The sequence below is a fragment of the Bemisia tabaci genome, chromosome 8 (genome assembly GCF_918797505.1).
Source record: "Bemisia tabaci chromosome 8, PGI_BMITA_v3".
Taxonomy (NCBI): domain Eukaryota; kingdom Metazoa; phylum Arthropoda; class Insecta; order Hemiptera; family Aleyrodidae; genus Bemisia; species Bemisia tabaci.
In genome coordinates, this window is record NC_092800.1 from 43,864,501 (window position 1) to 43,887,562 (window position 23,062).

General features: G+C 40.9%; 1 protein-coding gene across 2 annotated transcripts in view; it reads left to right on the forward strand.

The window, feature by feature from the left end:
• The first annotated feature begins 1,235 nt into the window (after positions 1-1,235).
• side-IV (sidestep IV) overlaps positions 1,236-23,062 on the forward strand; it is a 648,417-nt gene continuing 626,590 nt past the window's right edge. Inside the window, exon 1 of one of the 2 annotated variants that reach the window (XM_072303132.1) lies at positions 1,236-3,724. The gene's annotated coding sequence lies outside the window, so the exon portion shown is untranslated. Of the gene's footprint in view, positions 3,725-16,744; positions 17,846-23,062 lie in introns of those variants that run through there. The other variant, XM_072303133.1, reaches the window with a different exon arrangement.

Below are 23,062 nucleotides of genomic sequence, written 5' to 3' on the forward strand. Positions count from 1 at the left end.
ACTTTACACGGAGAAAAAAACTTCGTGCGTGGGATCCGAAGTTGAGGTCATATGGATCTCTGAAGTTTTCGGATCACGTATCTAAGAACTTGAGGTCGAGCTGCCGAAGTTCGGGTCAGACATCTGAAGCATTTCGATATATACCGAAGGGTTCGGGTCACACACCTGAAGTACTCCGGTACATACCGAAGTGCCTCGATGTCTGACCCGAACTTCGGCAGCTCGACCTTAAGTTTTCGAATGCGTGGTCAGAAAACTTCAGAGATCCATATGACCTCAATTTCGAGTCGCATGCACGAAGTTTTTTTCTCCGTTCGGGTGGACCGTGCCAACGGAGGGAGTCAGAATTTCGGAAGGAGAAAAAATACGGGTCCGTTTATATTACGAGAGGCAACTTTTCTGATATAGCCGTCAAGCGATTTCGGAAATTTGTGTTTTTCGCTCCACCCTAGCCTCGCCTATCCTAGCCTAGCCTCCATCCTCGACTATACATATATTTTTCCATTATGATTTTTAACGACTGAATTTATCAACTTTCATTATTATAACAAAATAAAAGTTAGAGTTTTTATATTTATCTCTTTATTTTTATTTATAATGTTTATTAACATTTTAGGTTTGGTTCCCTATGTTTTTTCTTGCTCTTCACTTGCAACTTTTCTGATATAGCCGTCAAGCGATTTCGGAAATTTGTGTTTTTCGCTCCACCCTAGCCTCGCCTATCCTAGCCTAGCCTCCATCCTCGCCTATATATTTTTCTATTATGATTTTTAACGACTGAATTTATCAACTTTCATTATTATAACAAAATAAAAGTTAGAGTTTTTATATTTATCTCTTTATTTTTATTTATATTGCTTATCAACATTTTAGGTTTGGTTCCCTATGTTTTTTCTTGTTCTTCACATTTTGTGTTTTCTATTAGTTTTGGTTTTCCTTTTTGGTTGACTTTTGTGTTTTTGGGTTGATTTAATTTTAATAGTAAGTGTTTTTCTCATCTAGTTCCTTCGGGTACTCCTTTAACTCCTTGTACTCCTTAGCAGAGCGGAGCTTGTGAAATGGAGCCGGGACAGGCGGCCGTTGCGATGCGGCTCTCGAGACGGGACTGTTTAATTCGGCGGGTTTGATGCTGGATTGCTGGAGGTGCGCGCGGGCCGCGTCTTGGCGCCGTCATGCGCCGGGCACTCGCAGCATCGCCTCCGTCGCCGGGTTCGCCGTCCCCCGACGCCAGTCCCGCGTCTTTCCTCCCACGAGCCTGTCGCACCCGCGCGCTCCGCCAGGACGCGACTTCGCAACCCCAACTTCCGCGTCGCGCCGCAAACCGGTTCGACGGAACTTCGCATTCGCGAACAAAAAACACTCCAGGAATCCGTAACGCACAATTTTTGGATTTTCACGGAAACCGGTTGTGATTGAATTGGGCATGTTCTCAAATTGTCCATAATTCTCATCTGTTTCTTCGTACAACTATCTTTAATTGAGTCGGAAAATTGTTTCGCTACCATAGGAGTCTGTGAAGCGCCTGAATCGGATTTTTATTGAAACCGGTTGTGTTTGAATACAGTATATTTCTTGATAAATCTTTCCTATCTCTTCGTAAAATTCTCTGGAAGTGCGTGGAGGAGAATTTACACTGCTGTACAAGTCCGTGACGCGCTTTTTTGGATTTTCATGGAAACCGGTTGTGCTTGAAGAGAGGATGTCTTGAAAGTCCTATCTTTTCAAAAAATCTCCGACAGAAAGAATTTTCGCTCTCTCGAAGTGTACGGTACGTTTACTGGATTTTCAACAGACCTGATTCTGCCACCAGTGATGTTTGTGAAACGCGTGCCGGTTTTGGATATATTTACGAGCATAGCAATCCAGAAACCATTTCGTGCTTCCTACTTTTAGTTCATGCCTGTTGCGTGCAGTTATAGAAGGATAAAGTCTTAAAATATTTCATAAGTTTTCTTCATTTCTAAATAAGGTTCTTAAAAATTGGTTCGAAAATAATCCGTGCCACTGCGAAAGCCCGTACAAAGCTCTTTTTAGATTTTTTCGAATATTGGTTTCAACACTTAGTTACACCTAAAATGCTTGCCATATTTGAAAACATTCACGGGCATAAAAATCCAGAGACCGTTTTGTTGTGCTTCCCATTTTTCGTTTCACGTATATCTTACAATTCCAGCAGACTTACGAATTTAAACTATGTATCAGATGAGTCACAGTAAAAATTATTTTTGTATCGCAAGTGTCGAGGATTTTTGAAAAAAAATCGTCCTACGTGTTGAATTTTTTTCTAATACGATTTTATGCTTTAGACACAGAAGTCTCAAGAACGTATGTTCTTTGTTCCAGCCATCGGCATACACTACTTACCTCAGTTTTGAAAGCAACAAGTTACTGACCAAGGTCAACCCAAAACTTGTGTAAATTCAACTTTTAACCTTTTATTGAAAGCAAAATAAAATACATCAGAACTTGTTTCATTTCGCGTCGAACAAATATTCGTTCTGCGTTCAAATGGACTAAAAATGATAGCACAAATGCCACACGGATCCTCGATTCTCAAAATAGCTCAATCGAATTAGTTGTATCAAATCCCACGGTGAATTCCTGGAAATCAAGCTTGAACCTCCCCATGAAATATTCACTTCTGGTATGACCTACAAGAAGTCAAAGGCACGATTAATAAATGATGATGTTCATAAACATTTATGAGCGTTCTTGTTACTGCAACAGCAACTAATAAACTTTCGCTCGGAAAATAACAGGTCAAACATCGTCTCTGGAAATTGACGAAACAGTTGCAGTCCACCAGAGCGGGAAAAAACATTAAATTTCCGTCAACGTGACAGCCTCTACTAATAAACACTCGCAGGAAAAACTACTCAGGCAACAGGCAAAACAGCCTTTCGGAGCGACTTCAATTCTGCAGAAAAACTTAAGGTCAAAGATCGTCTGAGGAGATTTACAAAACAGTATTTCACCGAGGATTAAAACCACCGGAAACGTATCAAGTGCCATATTCAAAGCAAACAACCTTTGGCCGACGAGCCAATCGGATCTTCGGGTCGAGTTAGCAACGCGAATTTTATTCGCTCTCATTAAGATGATCTCGTTAACTCACAATTAGCGGAGTCTCCAGTGCACTCAAGATTAACGTCAATTACCGCCGGATGGAGTGATGATCGAGTCTCGAACATGTAACGACAATCGTAAATTCCGCCCTCCTCAATTTAACTTCCCTCGTCCTTCCCTTTGAGGGCGAAGAGCCTCCCGGAAGCCGAGAACTTGTTAATTTTTGCGAATTCCGCGCTCATAACTCGGCTTATAGTCGGAAGCACCGAGTTCTTGGAAATTAGCGTCGGTTTGTTTCGCTCCGCGGTGCCCGTCTTCCAATTATCGAGTGCGTCGCTTAGTTTTCGTAAAGCCTCTTCCCGAAACGCGAAATGAGCAAATCGGAAACTTGAAGGGCCCGCGCTTAATTTCACGCTGTCGCAATTTTCGGTCCGCGCGCAAATTCTAAGGTTAACAGTGCTAAATGTCCCGGAGTGCTCAAGATTTTGATGCTTTTTGATGCTGTGGAAAAGCGCCTTGATCCTGCGTTGAGAACGCGAGTGACGCGTTGAATTCTGACGTGGATTTTTCGACGCGGAATATTTTGAAATCTGAGGTGTTTGAAGTGTGCGTTGTTCTGGGATTCTCTGGACGTGGCTGCCCCAGCAAGTTTTGCCAGGTAAATCGAATTTTCAATTTCATATCCCGCGCTGAGAAAAATATTTGACTTGACAAAAAATTAGCCTATATGCATGAAATTACAAAATTGTATTGAATTAATCTAACACGCCGATGCATTTCGCCAAACGCCATTAGCAAAGTACAACTTATAAAAACACATAAAATTAACAAAACAAAGCAATGAAAAGTAATATACCTAGTAAGAAATTAAATTATATTAATTGGTTGAAAAAGAGATACACTTAAGAAAAAGTCGCTTGGATCTAGAGTCCAGACTCTTAATAATATTGACAAGAAAAAATACTTTTGATTCAATCAGATTTTTCATTGAATCGGAGAGCCAAGACCCTTGATTTCGGCGAATTTCCTTTCGAATCAATTAAAAAGTCCGATCGAGTCGAGAGTATTTTTTCGTGTCCATGTTTCTAAGAGTCTGGACTCTAATTCCAAGCTACTTTTTTCCAGTGTGAGGTGTGAGAGGAAAATATATAAAAAAAAAAAAAAAATGTGTTATTGGGTCATTTTCAGTCAATACGAAACACAAATGATCTTATTGAAAAAATACTTTAAAAAATGAGCATGACAAGGCTAAGTGGAAAGTAAACATAGCTAGGACGTTTAAGGCAAATTATATGTCCGTTCTCATCTGGAACATAGCGCTAAAAATTAAAAATTAAATCAAGAAAATGAACGTACGAGGGGCGTTCAATAAGTAAGTATCCCCCCCCCCTCTAAAATCCATAAGAATGGACCAATTTTAAAAAACTTGGGCTCAAAATCTTCCTTAGGATATTTCGAGTTCAACAAAACAAACCGCAACAAAATCGGACCATTTGCGGCCGAACGCGAGCCGTTTGAACGCGCCGAGGTGCTCGACGCTCCCGCCAAATCTGCGAGGATTTGAAGTCCGCTACAGGAGAAGAGCTTCTCTGCCAATGCCTCAGTCGTTCATGACTGACGAAAAATCAAAGAAATTTTTGTAGAATAAGGGGCTTACCTCACTTCTCCACATAACCAGCTCGATCCAAGCAAGTCTGATACTGAGACTAAGACTAAGAGAACAGCTTTTGGATGCCTCGTGCGTGGAAGTCTTTCAGCTGACCGCGGATGAAAGAGTGGACGGCTTGTTTGACCTCTTCCACTGATTCAAAATTAACTCCTCCGAGTTCAGATTTCAGATACGATAATAAATGGCAAACCAGACCACCATTTATTCCCGTTCCTGAAATCTGAACTTGGAGGAGTTAATTTTGAATCAGTGGAAGAGGTCAAACAAGCCGTCCACTCTTTCATCCGCGGTCAGCTGAAAGACTTCCACGCACGAGGCATCCAAAAGCTGTTCTCTTAGTCTTAGTCTCAGTATCAGACTTGCTTGGATCGAGCTGGTTATGTGGAGAAGTGAGGTAAGCCCCTTATTCTACAAAAATTTCTTTGATTTTTCGTCAGTCATGAACGACTGAGGCTTTGGCAGAGAAGCTCTTCTCCTGTAGCGGACTTCAAATCCTCGCAGATTCGGCGGGAGCGTCGAGCACCTCGGCGCGTTCAAACGGCTCGCGTTCGGCCGCAAATGGTCCGATTTTGTTGCGGTTTGTTTTGTTGAACTCGAAATATCCTAAGGAAGATTTTGAGCCCAAGTTTTTTAAAATTGGTCCATTCTTATGGATTTTAGAGGGGGGGGGGATACTTACTTATTGAACGCCCCTCGTACATCCGACCGTGTCACGCGTGTCAGTATTTACGCTCATTTCTGGTCAAATCGCGTACCACGGTTGGTACATGCTCATTTTATTGCTTTGAATTTAGTGTGTTTTCAAAAAATACACCATTTTAACTTTTAGCTTTTGTTCCGGTCAAACATGGCCGAAGCGTCCTGGCTGTGTTTATTTTTCATTTAGCCTTGTCATACCAATTATTTAGTGTATTTTTCTTGTATTCATTGTTGCATCGGGTTATTTCGTCGTGTTTCTCTTAATCCAATGTTTAAGGTAATTTTGTTTGAATTGGTTCATAATATCAAAGGTAACAATGAGTAAAGTGGAAAAACTCAGAACTAACCTATGGGTTCGGTGGTGGCGACAAATTTTCATGGAACTGACGAGTGGATCTGTAAGGTAAGCAGAATTCGCTCGGCCTTAATCCGTGAAAATTTGTAAGCCCGAGCATGGATGTCTACCAAACTCCCTGATGTCTTCGGACAATAAATAGTGCCTATAGATGGCTGTAGATTCCTAAAGGAATAGAAGCCACTAAACTCTCAATTAAAAAAAAAAAAAAAAAAAAAAAAAAAAAAAAAAAAAAAAAAAAAAAAAAAAAAAAAAACCTATGGGTTATGCCATTTACAGCTTTCCTTCTAAATTTAACCAAATGTCTGGGTTATTTTCTTTTCTAATTGTAAATGAGGGAACGTAACTTCAACTCACAGTTGAGAAATTGACTTAAACAATCTCATTTTCTCCAAGTTTACGACCGAGCAAATTTTGTGCAAAATTTTGCCAATTTTACTTGTATTGAGAGAGAAAATTAGTAAAATTTTCAGTGAGAGATGCTACAACATGCTCCCGAAAAGATAAAAGAATACAATATACGAGCGAAAATTGTGTAACGTTGGATTGAAGAACGTCCTTTCGTCCTGGAAATGACGATTATGCGAACATCAGCAAGATAAGGGACCTCACTCCATGAAAACTCTAGATTGAGTTATCGATATGTACAAGACCGAAAGAGTGTCCTGTGAAAATTTTGGGACGAAAACCAGTTAAAGGTATCAAACCGAACCGTAACTGAGGCAATTTTAATTGCTCAATTCGAGGTTCGTGGTATATAGAAAAGAATTCTTCAATATCTTAAACCGGCATGTCCACAGCATGGAATTTCTGGATCACCCTGCGGCTACGCGGCACAAAGAATAAAATTCTTTGTGAAGATTTTTACGCGAATTCATTTTATTTTCAGTCTTAGTTTCAAATTTTAAAAAAATTTACAAGGTGGATTTTCCCTCCGCACTAGACCGCCAAAATTTAATTTTTATCATTTTATTTTAATTTGTTTTGATGTGATTGAAGAACTAAATTTAACACTGTCATCACAGTTTCGTCAAAATATATGTGCACCACTCCGATTTTAAAATCCTCATTTGACCTCGTAAAAAAAAATATAAGCCTCTTCTTCTTTGTTGAACCGAGATTTAAATTAATTTTTTTTTTTTTCTTAACGTTCGTCTAATAAGCCCTTGACATCAGGTTCAAATTGGGTGTAGTAAGCTTATTTTGTGGGCAAATGGTCGAATATAATAAGTGTTTCTCTTCTGGCCAATAGCTGGTTTTCATAATTTCATATTGTAATTGTTGTTCTAGTCATAAATGAGAATTGAATCGGGCTGTGAGTCGGAATCACACCATTTTAAAAATTACATTATTTTTCGAGAGGCCAATTAAACGCACTTTTCAAACTTTCAAGTTGTAAGTTGATTTGAGACACCATGAACGGATCCGCCTTCATCTACTCACATAGGCAACTTGAGCTCCTGAGAGTTTGAATAGTCGCATGGAATCCCCATTTGGATTTTTGAAGGCGCGCTGGCTCGACTGCAATCGCGCATATGTATTGTGGAATTCTACGTATCTGTCTGTTAGCATCTGTGCTCAGGATTTTAATCTCCGTCCCAGTTTTGAGTTCGATGACAAACACTTTATTAATTCACAAGTTTGACGTGCTGTAGCTCGGCTTAAGAGGGAAAACTTGATTTAAAGCCGACGCGATTCAAATCCCTCGGTCTTCAAATGGACGTATTTCTACCGAACAGAACTATGTGCATTGAGACATGAGCCCCGAGACCCATAAGAATGTTTGCATAATAGGGCTCACGTCATAATGCAAATAGTTCCGTTTGGCAGAAATATGTCCAAATATGTCCCCTCGCTTGCAGTGACAACCCATTGGAGATAGTGCCCTGGAAAAAGTTAAATGTATGGTTGAAGAGGACTAGACGGCCTAAAAAAGTTACAATCGTGGAGTTGAAACTTCGGTCGTTTTTTCATTTTTTTTTTCAGGCTGCAATTTAAATTTAATAGATGATGAGAGAACATCGTTAGACATTACAAGATTTTATAAAATGTTTTCCTTGCCACTTAAATAGGTACAAAGATTTCACTCAAAAGTGATGCACCAAATTGGCAAAGCATATGCCTTAATGTGGAAAGAAATCAGCGCGGCGGAGGGTCAAAATAATGTTTAAGTATAATTAAAATTAAAAGATAGTTATTATCTTAGCTGAATCTGATCGTCGTGAAGTAAAAATTGCGTAAAATTCATCGGATTTTTTTACCGGCATACCGGTAGCCAACAGCCTTCAAGTAAGCAAGTCTATCCTCCTGCGCTTTCGCACTTTTTCGCACACTATCCATAACTCTCTCACTTCGTTTGTGCTTTTAACAACATTTGCGGGCTGATTGTTGAAATTGGTGGACAAAGCTATAGACAAAGAAGACATGAGGAGTATAGAGCGATCCTATCGGTTGAAATATGTGGTTCTTACAGACTAAGGAAGAAAATTATGGACTAACTAGTGGGTCGCTATCGAGGGTTGCCGTTAATTTGTCTATTACCTACTTCCTTTGTCCATTGCAATCACCTACTTCCACCAATTGGATCTCTCCATATCCCTTTTGTCTTCTTTGTCTTTAGCTTTGTCATAGTGCACCAAATTGAGCACCATCACCCCTCGCCCCAAAGTTCTACGCGTAACAAGGGCAACCATCAAATTTTCTCGCCCCAAAGTTCCACGATTTTGGGCTCGCCCTAAATTGTCTCGCTCAAGAGGGATGCGACCTTTTGACTTAGCTCTCAATTATCAGCCCGCAGACCTCATTATTCAACGATTTTTCATGTCGATGAATTAATTTGAAGAGATCATTTTTTTTTCATTTGGATGACTTCAAAAGTTCTTCAGTTTCTCACTGTGCTTCGAGGCGACAGCTGTCCGCGTTCCGAGGGAGACGGGCTAATCAAAGACGCTGCGCAGGAACAATGAAACGAATCAGCGTAGTGCGAACCCCGACAAGTAGATTAGGAGCTTATTACTGGAGATTACTCCGGGAACTTAGCGTCAAGGACCATTGTTATTCATTTGATAACGCAACAAACGAAGGAATAATAATAACGTTGACAACTTTCCTCTCCCTCGCAACTTTTATCTCGGCTGCCTCTGCCCCTGCGCGCTGCGCCGGGGAAAAATATTCATGGGAAAGTTTGCGTCGCGCATTTTCAACGGATCATTTTCGTCCCCGGTTATACTTACGACTTGTAGCGAAGCTGCGGAGCACGAGTAGAATTAATTCCGCGTCTGCCGAGGGGATGAGGAACGCCCCAAGTGTTCTCTTTTAGGAGTCGTAAAGTCTAGGGAATCAATCCGATTCATTTTTCGTTACTATTTATTAATGCAATCTCGATTCATTTTGAATGATTGTTTTAAAATTGGATTAAATTTTGCAATAAGGAACCACTATCTCTGGCTCTCCCATAAAAGCACGTGTTTGCATAGGGAAACCAATGGCATGTATGTTGTTTCTAAAATGGGCCAGAAATAGTGGTTCTGTATTGCAAAATGTAATCCAATTATTTTTGCTTATCTAGGCTCAAACTGTGAAACCACGCATCTGCGGTCGGACATGACAAATTGGACTGCATTTTGCAATTTGGAACTATGAATTCTGACTCTTCTGGAAAAACACTTATGTGCATAGGGAAACTAATAGCACATACGTTGTTTTTAAACCGGGCTCGAATTTATAGTTCCAAATTGCAAAATGTAATCCAATTTGTACACAGAGAAAAATTAGGTCGGACATTACGAATTCGTACACAGAAAGAAATTCGGTCGGACGTGACAAATTCGTACACAGATAAAAATTTCTTTACAAAAGTTTGGTTAACACGGGAAGTATAACAAAATAACCCCAGCCTTTGGTTGACAATTTCAAAAGAAATGTCATGAGTTCTTGAAGAAATAAAATATAACGCGTGGTGGATACGAACGTCGCAATTGGAAGAATGCATTTTCCCTGTGGAATTCATGTTTTCTGCGCCAAATTCACCGTAAACTGTACCAGAATTAGAACAAACTTTGTGTTGGTTTGTGTCTCACCTCCTAAATTAATCAAAAGTAACACAAGAACACAAATATTTTTATCAGTGAAGCATTCTAAAACACCTGCGTGCTTGAGTCGAGCGAGCGCCTTCAAAAGTTCCAATGGGAATGCGATACAATTATTCGAACTCTCAGGAGCTGGGATTGCCTATGCGAGCAGTAGAAGGCGGATCTATTTATGGAGTCAACTCTACTTGCAACTAAAAAGTTTGAAAATTGCATTCAATTGGCCTCCGGGAAAATTCTGCAATGTTTCAAATTGCGTGATCTTTGCGGTGTTTCAAATTTCCTTTCCTATTTTCAATAGATTACGTTGACTCTTTTCCGAAGAGCCAGTCTTATTACGAGAATACTGTTCGGTGGCCCAACTACATAAGGGATCGCGTTAAACAGAAAGGAACCAAGTCACATCAGCTATTGCCAAATCTAATCGGGCAATTAAATGTTTTACGAGAGAACGTGTGTGCGGATTCTTTCGAAAATGTTAAAGAATTTGCTTCGTACTACGCAGAAAATTCACTGTTTGCACGAAAATCTGCTCAACCATTTTTATGTAAAAAAATTAAATTGCGTGATAAAATTTGGAAATGGCTGATGTGGCTTGGTTCTTTTTTGCTTAACGCGGTCCATTAAATCCGCAATTTTTTGAAGTTTTACGACTTGCATCAAGCGTCACATACACTGTTCAAAATTTTGGAGTAAAATACTCTGCCGGAGTCTATATATGGACGTACTTCTGCCAAGCTGTTCGTTCTGTACTTCTGTGGAACTATGTGCATTACGTGAGCCCTGTTGTGCATACATTCGTATGGGTCTCAGGGCTCATGACTGGGCACATAGTTCCGTTTGACAGAAATACGTCCATATGTAGTGCCCAAAAATTCCGAGTGATATTCCCTGCCCATCCTCTGTCCATTGCAACTACCCGCTTCCACCCTAAAATCCACCCTTAAATGAAAGCACCCGCAAATCGCAGCGTAGGTGGACTGCGGGCTGATTATTGAAATTGATAGACAAAACGTTAGACAAAGAAGACATATGAAGCTATCCTATTGGTTGAAATGGGTGGTTCCTATTACTATGGAGCAAAATGATGGCGTGGCTGTAGGGTCTCTTATGGGTTCCCGTTATTTAATCTATTACCTACCTCTTTTGTCAATTGCAACCACCCGCTTCCACCAAAAGGATCCCTTCGTATCCCTTTTGTCTTCTTTGTCCACAGCTTTGTCTATCAATTTCAACGTAGGGTACGGATATATTGCATGAAAATGTCTCATTCTCAATCCACCCCAAAATGAACAAATCCGCGAATCGGAGCATGGGTGGACTGGACGGAAACGAGGCCCTTCGAGCAAGCGCGCGAGCGTTTAAGAGCTCCCTTCTCCATCGACAGGTTGAGGCTGAGTCTGAGGCTGGTGGATCCCGTGCTCCTGTGGCAGGTTGATAAGGCTGTCTCGCAAGGTTTACTCCACCCCGATGGAAGCAAGTGTTTTATGTCAAGGGTTACCCTCCCCCCCCCCCCCCCCGACCGCTCGCTCCTTGGCATCCCCCCAGGCGCGAGGCAAAGACCCCGGTGTTTCCCGATACCCGACGGGATCTCTCCGCGATCCTCATGCGAGGGCGGGGGGTGTGGGGCTTTCGAAATAAATATATAGACATGCGTCCGAGGGTGTGAGTGTGTTCCTGTCTTCCGGCACACTGTGGTGCGTGGAGGAGGAAACCTCGGATAAGGCCAGCGGAATACAAATCAGCTCTTGCCGAAATTAATTAAGCACTTTAATTTTTTGCAATCAGGAGTACTAAAATATTTGGCTCCGTTTTAACACAACGCATGTACCTCAAGTTTCCCTATTGACCTAATCAGACCGCGTTAAAGCAGAAAGGAACCAAGCCGCATTAGCTATTGCCAAATTTAATTCAGCAATTTAATTTTCTACATGAAAACGGCTGTGCGGCTTTTTGTGCGAATTTCAGTGACGTTTCTGCTCAGTGCGAAGCAAATTCCTCAAACATTTTTCTCATTATGACATCCCATTAAAATCAATTTCCAATGTACGTGCCATGTCCTCAAAAATAACTATGATTAAAATTATACCCAAGTAGTGATGTGCTCTCAATTAACAATAACCATATCCAATGACGGCATTTTCACCATCGGTAAAATTTTCATTCGATGGTAAAAATATTACTTTCATTGATTGTGGTTAATATCATTCAGAGGTCATGTGAAGCAACAATAATTTGCTTACTTTAATTATGGCTTCACAGAAAAAATCGAAATTGCTAATTTCACAATTTTGTAACTAAAACATTTTCTGAGATGTTTTTATGTAGATTTTACCAAAAAAAAATAAAAAAAATAAAAAAATAAATAAAAAATAAAAAATGCTGCTTTAACTACCCTCGTGGTTGAATCAGCTTTCCACGATTATAAAATGCACATGTGGACGCATTTCTGTCAAACAAAGCTACGTGCATTACGTCGTGAGCCCTGTTATGCATGTATTCTTATGGGTCTCAGGGCTCGTGTCTTCATGCACATAGTTCCATTTGAAAGAAATACGTCCATTTGAAACATGTCGGACATATTTTTTTAACAATTTAAGTGTTAAATCAGCAATCGATTTTTTCCCTGTATTTCTCAATACACGAGCAACAACTTTGGGGGTGAGGGCTCTGTATGCTTTGGCCAGATTTCCAGGTCTCACATCCCAGTGTGCGGCATCTCTCTCTTTGAAGGGGAGGGGGAGGCGGAGGGGGCTTTCGAAATAAATATATAGACATACGCGCGCGCGTGTGTTAGTGTGTTGTATCGGTGCCGATGAATGGAGGGAGGCACGGTGTTAAAAGTCCCCGGATCTATTATTTAAATAATCACCTATTCGGTGAATCCGATGAGAATCTATCCCGCTCACGGCTCTGGTCTGTCGAAAGTCGAGAGGCGTGTGATTTGTGTATTGCACCCCTCCTCCCCTCCACCCCCATTCACCCCCCTCCACTTATACTGAAGGGCCGATTCGGCTCCTGTGTAAATATTAATAGCTGCCGCGAGGTTGTCTATTCTGGTAGATTTGTAGGTTTGCGTTAGGTTGTCGATTGTCGGGTATTGAAATAAACGATTCACCTGCATGTAAGTTATGAGGCCGTATCATTGGGCTGTATTCGTAGTGTTTCGGAAACAGCGTCTACCCCTAGGAAAGCTCCAGGTGGTTTACATTAGGGTTAAGTACGCCATTGGCGCTGCATCATAAAAAGGACAATTTTAGCGAAATGTAAGTAAAATACTTCGGTTCGACTACAGAAATAGATCCTTACGACGATTTGCCACTGCAAAAAATATAAAACACACAGGAGGAGAACATATTAGAAGCTTTGGAAGTATCAGGGCCGGATTTGGGGCAAAGGTGGCCCCGGAGTGAACCTGTGATGGGCGCCATAGGGAGGACACAAAAACATGTTTTACCGAAAATCAATACCTATTAGTGCGGCAAAGTTACACTATTTTAATTGTTAAAAGGAATGTATATAGTATTAGTAGCAATGAGACGGTAACAATAACCCTGACCGATGATATACCTGTTGGTAATTTCGGCGTGTCTCGGGACGCAAACACTTAATTGAAGGAAATCTTGAATTAATATGATATGAATGATATTTAAATGATGAGACTTGTAAAGTATTTGTAAAATTTTGAGATACAAAAAAAAAAAAAAAAAAAAAAATTCCTTATGGAAAACTAGTCCGTATACTTTCTTGAATACTTCCGTGATTTTTCCTCTCTGGAAGTTGAATATTCTGTATTTTAAGCTTTGAAGTTGGCTCGTTTTTCTCTGAAAAATCGAAATATAAGCGGAAATTTTGGAACTCCACGAAAAAGATACGTGGTTTCGCACTTTTGCCATCGATATGTTCCCTCCTGGAGTGAGTCCATATCGCAAGTCGATAGCAGACACTACTATGAAATCCTCAACATTTATCCTGTTTGCTTTTCGAAATGTTCTGTGGAATTTTCCGATTCTTCTGAAAAAATTCAAACGAAAAAAATGCTTCACGATAACATCACAAAAGTATTTTGAGAATATCGTCATTTTGATCTTTTTTATTTTTTTAAAAATTATTTATTATCAACTCAATAATACAAACTCACACAATACGTAAATAACTTTAATCCTGATAATAAATTAAGGGTGACTCTTCCGACAGATTATCCCTAAGTTAAATTAATTTTATCAACCTCTGGTAAGAATTTACTGATAACAAATTCAAGCTAATCTTCGATTTATAAAGGAAATTAAAAACTGTGTAGCACTGGAAAAAAGAAACACATTGTACCTAGAGTCCAGACTCTTATAAACATCGACAAGAAAAAGTACTCTTGATTCAGTCAGAATCTAGCTTAAATCAAGAACCAAGTCTCTTAATTTAAGCGGCTTTCGTTTTGATTCAAGCAAAAATCCGATTGAATCAAGAGTATTTTTTCTTGTCAATGTTTTGAAGAATCTGGACTCTAGATCCAATGTGTTTTTTTTTTTTTCAGTGCAAGGGTAACTTATTCGTAACCAGATTTCAAAATTTATTATCGGCCTAAACGGCCTTTTTGATTCAAGCAAAAATCCGATTGAATCAAGAGTATTTTTTCTTTTCAATGTTTTCAAGAGTCTGGACTCTAGATCCAATGTGTTTTTTTTTTTTGTTTTTTTTTTTTTCCCAGTGCGGCGTTTTGATCTGGCACCGGTGCGGTGGTGGTAGTGGTGTGTGAATGGTGTGGTGGTTTGATGGTTCGAGCCCCCCCCCCCCCCCCCCCCCCACGGATTCTCACACAAGCGCCCTCAAGCTCGTATGGTCGTCCAGCCGTGGTCGTAAAAGTTCGAGAACATCTGTGATCCTTGTCGGGCCGCTGATTACTTGAAATCTCCCCCCCCCCTCCCCCTCCCCAGGGCCCGGGGCCACACTCATCGCCGCTGAAGTTATGGAAAACCAGACGAATGTCAAGGGCTTTGATGTGCTCCTCTTGGATTCGGCCGAGGCTTCGACGACCGCAGACTCCAGGACGGGAACCGGGAACCGGGAACCGGAACCGTGACAAGGAGGAAGGTGGAAGGTTTCCGCCCCGAAAATTTGACGTCTGAGGACTTCATTTCGACCCCGTCCGGGATGAGCATCACGCGTGCCAATTTCACTGAAATTCAGTCATTACTATGGTCTCGGAAACTTCAGATACTGCCACGTATGAAAATAATAGTTTTTAGTCGTGTTAAAACTATTCTGCCGTGCCAAGGAAAAATGCCGTATGAGCCTTTAGACGTTGCCAAGTTTCCTCCTATGAAAATCGGATTCACTGGGAAAATTGCAAATATTATTTTACAAAATTTTCAGACAATTTTGTACGCAATTTAATCTGAAATATCTGAGAATTTCAAGGGAAAATGTGCACAGATGTTGTCAAAAATACATGTTTTATCAAGGGAAATTTGGCAACTCTCGAATGTTCATACGGCGTTCTTCCTAAGCACGGCAGAGTTGATAGACCACTAGACTCAAAAATAAAGCCTATTACAGTCTAAAAGAATTTTTCGAAGAACCTTTCATGCATTTTGCTTAAATTGTTATAATTGTTGTATAAATTGTTTTGACTTGTGCCAGAGCTTTTTACTATAGTAAAAATCTCTACAGCTTATATATAAACTGTATGCATCAATAAATTCCATCTATCTATTTCATCTATCTATCTAACTAGACAAAGTTTGACGTTAAGGATTCTTATACAAAAATTGACCAAAATTTCACGTAGAATACGATTTGCGCACGTAGGGGGCGACGTAGGGGACGCCCAGTGAGAGGTTGGCGACAGGGGGTGTTAAATGAGATAAGAGATTGTCAACTCCCTGATGACCTGTGGGAAGACCGAGCTTTGTGGCGATTAGGCGTCGCACAGCGCCAAAGAGCGTTATAAAAGCGACTCATATATATATATATATATATACGATTTGCGCAACGAAAGCTACTGAAATCAACTCCAGTGGCGTGGCGTGCTTTGCGATATATCGATTGATCTGCCATTTAAACCTATGGAAAAGGATCGATGAACAGGGCTGTTTTTGCAGCGAACACCTTAATGATCGATTCTTTACCATAGAGTCAAATAAGGAAGTATCGATAATCGATCATTTACGCCGCGCCACTGATCAACTCCTAAGCGGACCGCGTCCATCAGGAAAGAACCAATCCACATGAAGTTAAAACTGAGAAAAAGAGGTTTGAAGTTTTATTTCTACATAAGGCCCAATGTAAAAAATAAAATAGATACATATTTTTAAGAGCAGCCCAACGCAATGATAACAGTGGAAAAACAAGGATGAAAAAACGGGAAACAAGGCTAAAAATACACAATTTATGAACCCGAGACGTTTCGACTCAAAACTGAGTGATTTTCAGTCGGAAACGATAAAAATGTAAAAGAAACAACGATAAAAAACCTGAGCCCTACATGGTGGCGGCCGGGATCTGAGAGAAAGAGTAAGAAATAAACGTTAACCCCTCTATTCACAAGACAATTTTTGCTATCAGACTTTCAGTCGTCCACTGCAGATCTAAAGTCATGAAACAGTAAGAATCTGAAATAAATAATTTAAATAAATTATTTAATTTATGAAATAGTGTATTTCCTTCGGAAAATACACTAAAAGCGAAGAAGATGCGCGAAGCGCACTCCCGCGGCGGCGGGCAGTGGCGGGGGGAGGGGTGTGAGTGTGTGAGTGTGACTGCCTCGAGACCAGCTAGCCCCGCCCCACTCCACCGGCCCGCGGGCCAGCGGGCCCGGCTCCGGCCAATTTCGCGCAGTTTCGCGAAAGCAGCCTCACTGCAAGGTTCACGCGTCGCGGCGTCGCCAATCTGTCATGTCCGGTCGGTACCTTTTTGATCCTGCCATTTGTTTCGTTTTAACATTGCTCCTTGCTACTTAGTACGAGTTCTCTCAATATCTGTGCAAGTTTTAATCGTCTCTTCGTAAATTGTGTGTACTCACGACAAATTATGCACTCGGCCAAGGTGAAGGAAAGTGTCTTTTCCAAAATGCCGGGCGTGAACGCATCCCTCCAGCCTCTCGTCTCATCGGTTGAAGTACTCGTTTTCGTGTTGTGCAAGTGAACTTCTCGCTAACGTTCGGTTTAAGTTTTCGTGGACGTGATTCGATTTCGATTAAGACTTTTCTCGAATATGGAAACACGACAGATTCGGAAGTATTGAAAACGGCGGGAACGTATCTTTCCTCTCATCTGTTGAAGTAATTTGGTTTTTGCACTTCGTAAGTGGCCTTCTCTCGGTTATCTGTGGAAATTTTTCGTGGACGTGATTTCGAATTCGATAATTTAGTGCTTTCTCATTCGAAAGAAAACCGATGAGATCTAATTATCTTCTTTGTTGCGATCACTCGATCGATTGTGTTCGGCTGAAATGAGGAGAAATTGCCTGGTGTTCCGTTCGAGTTCGATCGCGTTGATTTTCGAACCTCCAAGGTCCCGTGTTCCCTTGCTTAAACCCAGACATTCCTGTTCGTCTTACATTTGTATTTCATCGGTTTCTGTAATCTCGAAGTTCGTCCGATGTGTGTGTTCTTTTCGTGGCGGTTTCGATTATTTCAATTCCTTTCCATGGTCGCGTTCAGTTTCGGTAATTTCGGTTCTTGTGTTTTCGGATCTGATTATCAGTGGCGTGGCGTAAAGGATCGATTACCGATATTTCTCCATTTGAAGCTGTAGTAAAGAATCGATTATCAAGGTGTTCGTTGCAAAAGTATAATTATTATACTTGTGTTTTCGCGTCGTGTGAAACCGTGAGTCAGTGATAGAGTTAAGTGAGTTGTGTGTGTTCTGTTTTCCATCCAGTGGGATGAGCCTCGGGAATTAGGTCTTTGATTATTTTGGATTATTCTGTTCACGCTATTTCCGTCTGATATTGGTCAAGCTCTCCGGCCAGGTCTGAAAAAATCAATTTACTCTATTCTGATTTCAATTCTGTCCTAATATTTTGCGTTTCTTTGCACTGATTGCCACTTTTATGGTTATCGGGTTGTGCACTGAATGAGTGCATGTTCCCCCGAAGAGGTAACGAGAAGTTGGCTTTTATTTGGACTACATTTTGCAATTTGGAACTATAAATTCTAGCCCGGTTTAAAAACAACGTCTTTGCCATTAGTTTCCCTGTGCACATAAGTGTTTTTCCGGAAGAGCCAGAATTTATAGTTCCATATTGCAAAATGCAGACCATTTAGCCTTTCAACTCCGAAAAGACTTGATTCTTGTATCATAATAATTTTTTTCCGTTTCCTCATCTCTTCAATTTACAAGTTTTTCACCTTCTTTCAACACAACCTTCGCAGAGTCAATGATACTAGATGTCTGGTAGGCGAATTCAATCCGAGTATTGACCGTTTACTTGCTCGTAAATGAATTTAAATTTGAATTTTTTTCTCGGCAAACGTGGCAGCATGATAGCAGCTTCCGGATCAGGTGCAAAACACTCAACGCAAAACCACCATAAAATATAGTATTCAAAAGCTGAAAGTGTTAAAGTTCGTTGAAATTCAGACTAACGAAGGGAAGCTTGTTGCGCGGTAAATTTAAGGGCTAGCGACATCTGGTGCGACCCATTAACATTTTTATAATCCGTTTCAATATGCTTTTTTTCTTCGCGGTGTGAACGACGGTCAACCGCGTTGCCAAGTTTTTGGCTTTGGTTTTTGGCATCCTCAGCGCGGTTTTCATTTTATGTCATTTTGAAAAATATATTCGATTTTAAAATTGGAGGGATCGCAAAGTCAGTCCCATCTCACGCTGAGAAAGACTTTTATTTGCACCAAAGAGGACATACAGAGACGCAGATATATTCTGTCGTTTCCCGCACGAAAGGATGTAACTGCATTTCAATGTTGCCAAGTTTCCTCCCGCAAATTACACTTAAGACTTTTATTTGCACCAAAGAGGACATACAGAGACGCAGATATATTCTGTCGTTTCCCGCACGAAAGGATGTAACTGCATTTCAATGTTGCCAAGTTTCCTCCCGCAAATTACATTTAAGACTTTTATTTGCACCAAAGAGGACACACAGAGACGCAGATATTCTGTCGTTTCCCGCACGAAAGGATGTAACTGCATTTCAATGTTGCCAAATTTCCTCCCGTAAATTACATTTAAGACTTTTATTTGCACCAAAGAGGACACACAGAGACGCAGATATTCTGTCGTTTCCCGCGCGAAAGGATGTAACTGCATTTCAATGTTGCCAAATTTCCTCTCGCAAATTACATTTAAGACTTTTATTTGCACCAAAGAGGACACACAGAGACGCAGATATTCTGTCGTTTCCCGCACGAAAGGATGTAACTGCATTTCAATGTTGCCAAATTTCCTCCCGTAAATTACATTTAAGACTTTTATTTGCACCAAAGAGGACACACAGAGACGCAGATATTCTGTCGTTTCCCGCGCGAAAGGATGTAACTGCATTTCAATGTTGCCAAATTTCCTCTCGCAAATTACATTTAAGACTTTTATTTGCACCAAAGAGGACACACAGAGACGCAGATATTCTGTCGTTTCCCGCACGAAAGGATGTAACTGCATTTCAATGTTGCCAAATTTCCTCCCGCAAATTTCATTTTTACCAGGAGGATCTTGGGTATTTTTAATCGAGTATGTCACTAATTTTTTTTTCTGATCTTGTGCGAAAATTAGGAACACTTTGAACACAAATTGCTCGGGTGCATTCTTGTAAAAAAGATGACCTTAGAATGGAGTTACGTTTTTTCGCACGGAACGAAAACGATTCGAGCCTTTGCTAGGAGATGCAGATCACGAAAATTTCGGCACAAAAGCACCTTCAAGTACACCACCACGTTAGTTTAACTTAGGTACCGTGCATTGTCATTTTTCAATATAAGTACTGAGCATACTTTCATGAAAAATCGATTTATTATGATAAAAATTGAAAATTCACAGAGCATGAAGAGGCTATCAACTCTCGTCCGAAAGTCAAAATTGCATGTAGGCAGGTTTGTGGCTCCGCAACTTGACCTGTACTAAAAACGGACACATAAAAGCGAAAATAATCCATCTTCACCGTAAGATGAGCCACAGGTGTGATAGTCTTCACATGATTTCAGGCTCACGACGGATGGAAGATTCATCCCTTCCGCCGAATTCGGTTCATGTCGTCGCCCCTCTGACGTAAGGCCGTATCTTGATTTCCACGTGACCCCTGTGCTCCATAAAACTCTATACTCCTAAGGCCCGCGTGGAAAAAGAGATACGCCCTTTTGTCAAAGTGGCGACGATATGTCGAGGCATTCTCCCGCGAGGAAGGAGCAAGAGGAACTTTAGTGTCAATAAAGTTTACTGTCAACCAGCGCGAGCGTCCTCGGCTGAGAGCTTTTTAAGAGCCGGAATGAACCCCTGATGACAATTTTGACACGAAAGAATAGTCAGCGCAATATAAGTAGCTCCCAAACACCCGGCCGAGCAAGCAAGTGGACCGAGAGTAACAAAACGCAGCAAGTCGCTTCAAGTTTGAACGCAGAAAAAGTGGCAGCTTTAATTCCTCCATGAGACTCCTTGTAAAGGGCAAATTTATACGACAGTTATCACGATTAACATTTTTTTCTGGATTTTGAATTTTGTCGGGAGAAAATTAACGACTGCTTTAATTTGGACGTACCTACATCGGGGAAAAAAAACACATTGGATCTAGAGTCCAGACTCTTGAAAACATTGACAAGAAAAAGGACTCTTGATTCAATCAGATTTAAGCTTAAATCAAAAGGAAATCCGCTAAAATTAAGAGGCTTGGTTCTTGATTTCAGCTTAACTCTGATTGACTCAAGAGTATTTTTTCTTGTCGATGTTTTTCAGAGTCTGGACTCTGGATCCAATGTGTTTTTTCTCCAGTGTTTTTCTGTCAAACAGAACTAAGCGCCAAATTGAGTTCCTTTTGAGGAATTTAGAATGCCGGATAGCGCGTTCTGTCAAACGGAACTACTTAAGCGCCATGGAAAAGCATTGCGAGTATAGGACGGAAGGAGCCTGACGCCCGGCTTCACCGCCAATCCAAGGTCCCCTCTTAGTCCAGGCGCCTGGTGAGTCTACCTTGAATTTTGGGTACAAAGCGATTTTTTTGCCTTACTTTATGTTTTTTTGGGTCGCTGAATCCGAAACTGAAGTTTCCTACCGCGTATCTGGTGAGCATTTTCCGCGATTTTGAAAAAATGGCCAGAGAAGGCCTTTTTTGCGGTCTTTTTGATATAGCGGCTACGCATGAGAAAAAGTCCCGGATTTAGTTAATGTTTTGAATGGCTGACATAATTTGGAAGAAAATGGTGTATACATATGCTAGGTTTGTTTAAAAATTGAGGAAGATACAGCATCGTGAACATCGCGCCCATTCACGTTTTCGCGGCGCACCCGTCAACGCGCGATCCGGCTCGCCCCGGTCAGCCAAGTTCCGAAGCGTTCCAAAGTTCCGAGCTCCGAGGTTCCTCAATTTTTAAAAAAATGAATTAAATAAACAGAATCCGAGATTCTGAATCGTTACAATACAGGGATACACTTTCACTCAAATTGTGGAAAAAACGGGACAGAGAATCAAGGATAATGACGTGCAGTCCTCCCTTTGCGGTGATTTTAGCGGCGCGCCAGCCAGGGAGATCGCACGGGACGGGACCCAAAAAATTGCTGGAGTGTGGCGCGCCTTCAATCCGACTGGCAGCAACATGCTTACACCCGTGGTCGAATAGTTGTATCACTGCGCCTGCCATGAATGAGCTCAAATATCCTTTCGTGCACGCGTAAGGAAGCGTATTTAGCTCCCACTGCAACGTTGCAGACCTCAAATAATGTCTTATTTTTAATCATTCTTGTTACGGAAGGCAAATACAGTTTTTCTAAAGATTTTCCGCGGATTTTCTTCAGTCGCCGGAAATTTTGACGCAATATTTTCGCTCGTTTCGTACCTCATTTTAAGCAAACCTTGCATATTCATATACCATTTTTTTCCAAATTATGTCAGCTATTCAAAATATTAACTAAACCCGGGACGTTTTCTCATGCGTAGTCGCTATATCAAGAAAACCGCAAAAAAGGCCTTTTCAGGCCATTTTTCAAAATGGCGGAAACTGCTCACCAGACACGCGGGAGGAAACTTCAGATTCGGATTCAGCGACTCAAATAACATGAAGTTAGCCAAAAAAAGTCACTGTGCACCCGAAATTCCAGGTAGCCTCTTTTTTAGCTACCAGGCGCGTGGACTGTCTACCTTCCTCCCCCGATGGCGCTTAGTTCCGTTGACTAAAATACGTCCATTTAAAACCATACCTAACTCTTTTTTTCCCTAAAGAGAGACTTACTAACTCTTCTTTTTTTAGAAAAAAAAAGTTATCGTATGCGAGGAAAAAGTATCATCAAAAAGAATTTAAATGTTGAATCAGATACCTGGTCTACCAGTTACTTATTATTACCTCGATGGGATACGTGACACGGACTGCACAAGTCTAAAATGATTAAAATGATTAAAAAACTATTGAAATGTCGAGCGATCCCATCGGTAGATATGGTTGGTTTGCATAGACTAAGGGGGTAAATGATGGACTAACCATAGGGTCTCTTGTGGGTTGCCGTTAGTTAGTCGCTACCTTCTTTGTCCATTGCAACCACCAATAGGTTCCCTCCGTATTCCTCCAGTCTTCTTTGTCTATAGCTTTCTCTATCAATTTCAATAATCGGCCTGCTGCTGCAGGTCAAATGCTCGTAGGTACAAAATCGTTTAACCATCTATGGTGTGCAACGGACCCATTCGAAGAGGCGGCGATAAAACTCTGTCGCGGATCCAGCGGGGATGTGGTCACCGCACAGTGGGGTGAGTAAATGGAGCATGTCAAACACGATGTGGGAACTTCAAAAGCTCGTATCTTCTTAAAAATGAAACGTGTAACTTTAAAAATGGGTCCATTGGTTTCAACAGGCATCCATCGGAATTGACGATGGTACGAAATAAGCATGAGAAGGATGTGTCCTATTAAGGAGGGTATTTTGGCCCTAACTTTGGTCGAAAATTGAAACAGCTTAGAATTATGTTATGTATGGTCAAATCGACTCTTAATCATCTACTTTGTGAGAACTTGTCCTTATTTGAGGTGTTTTT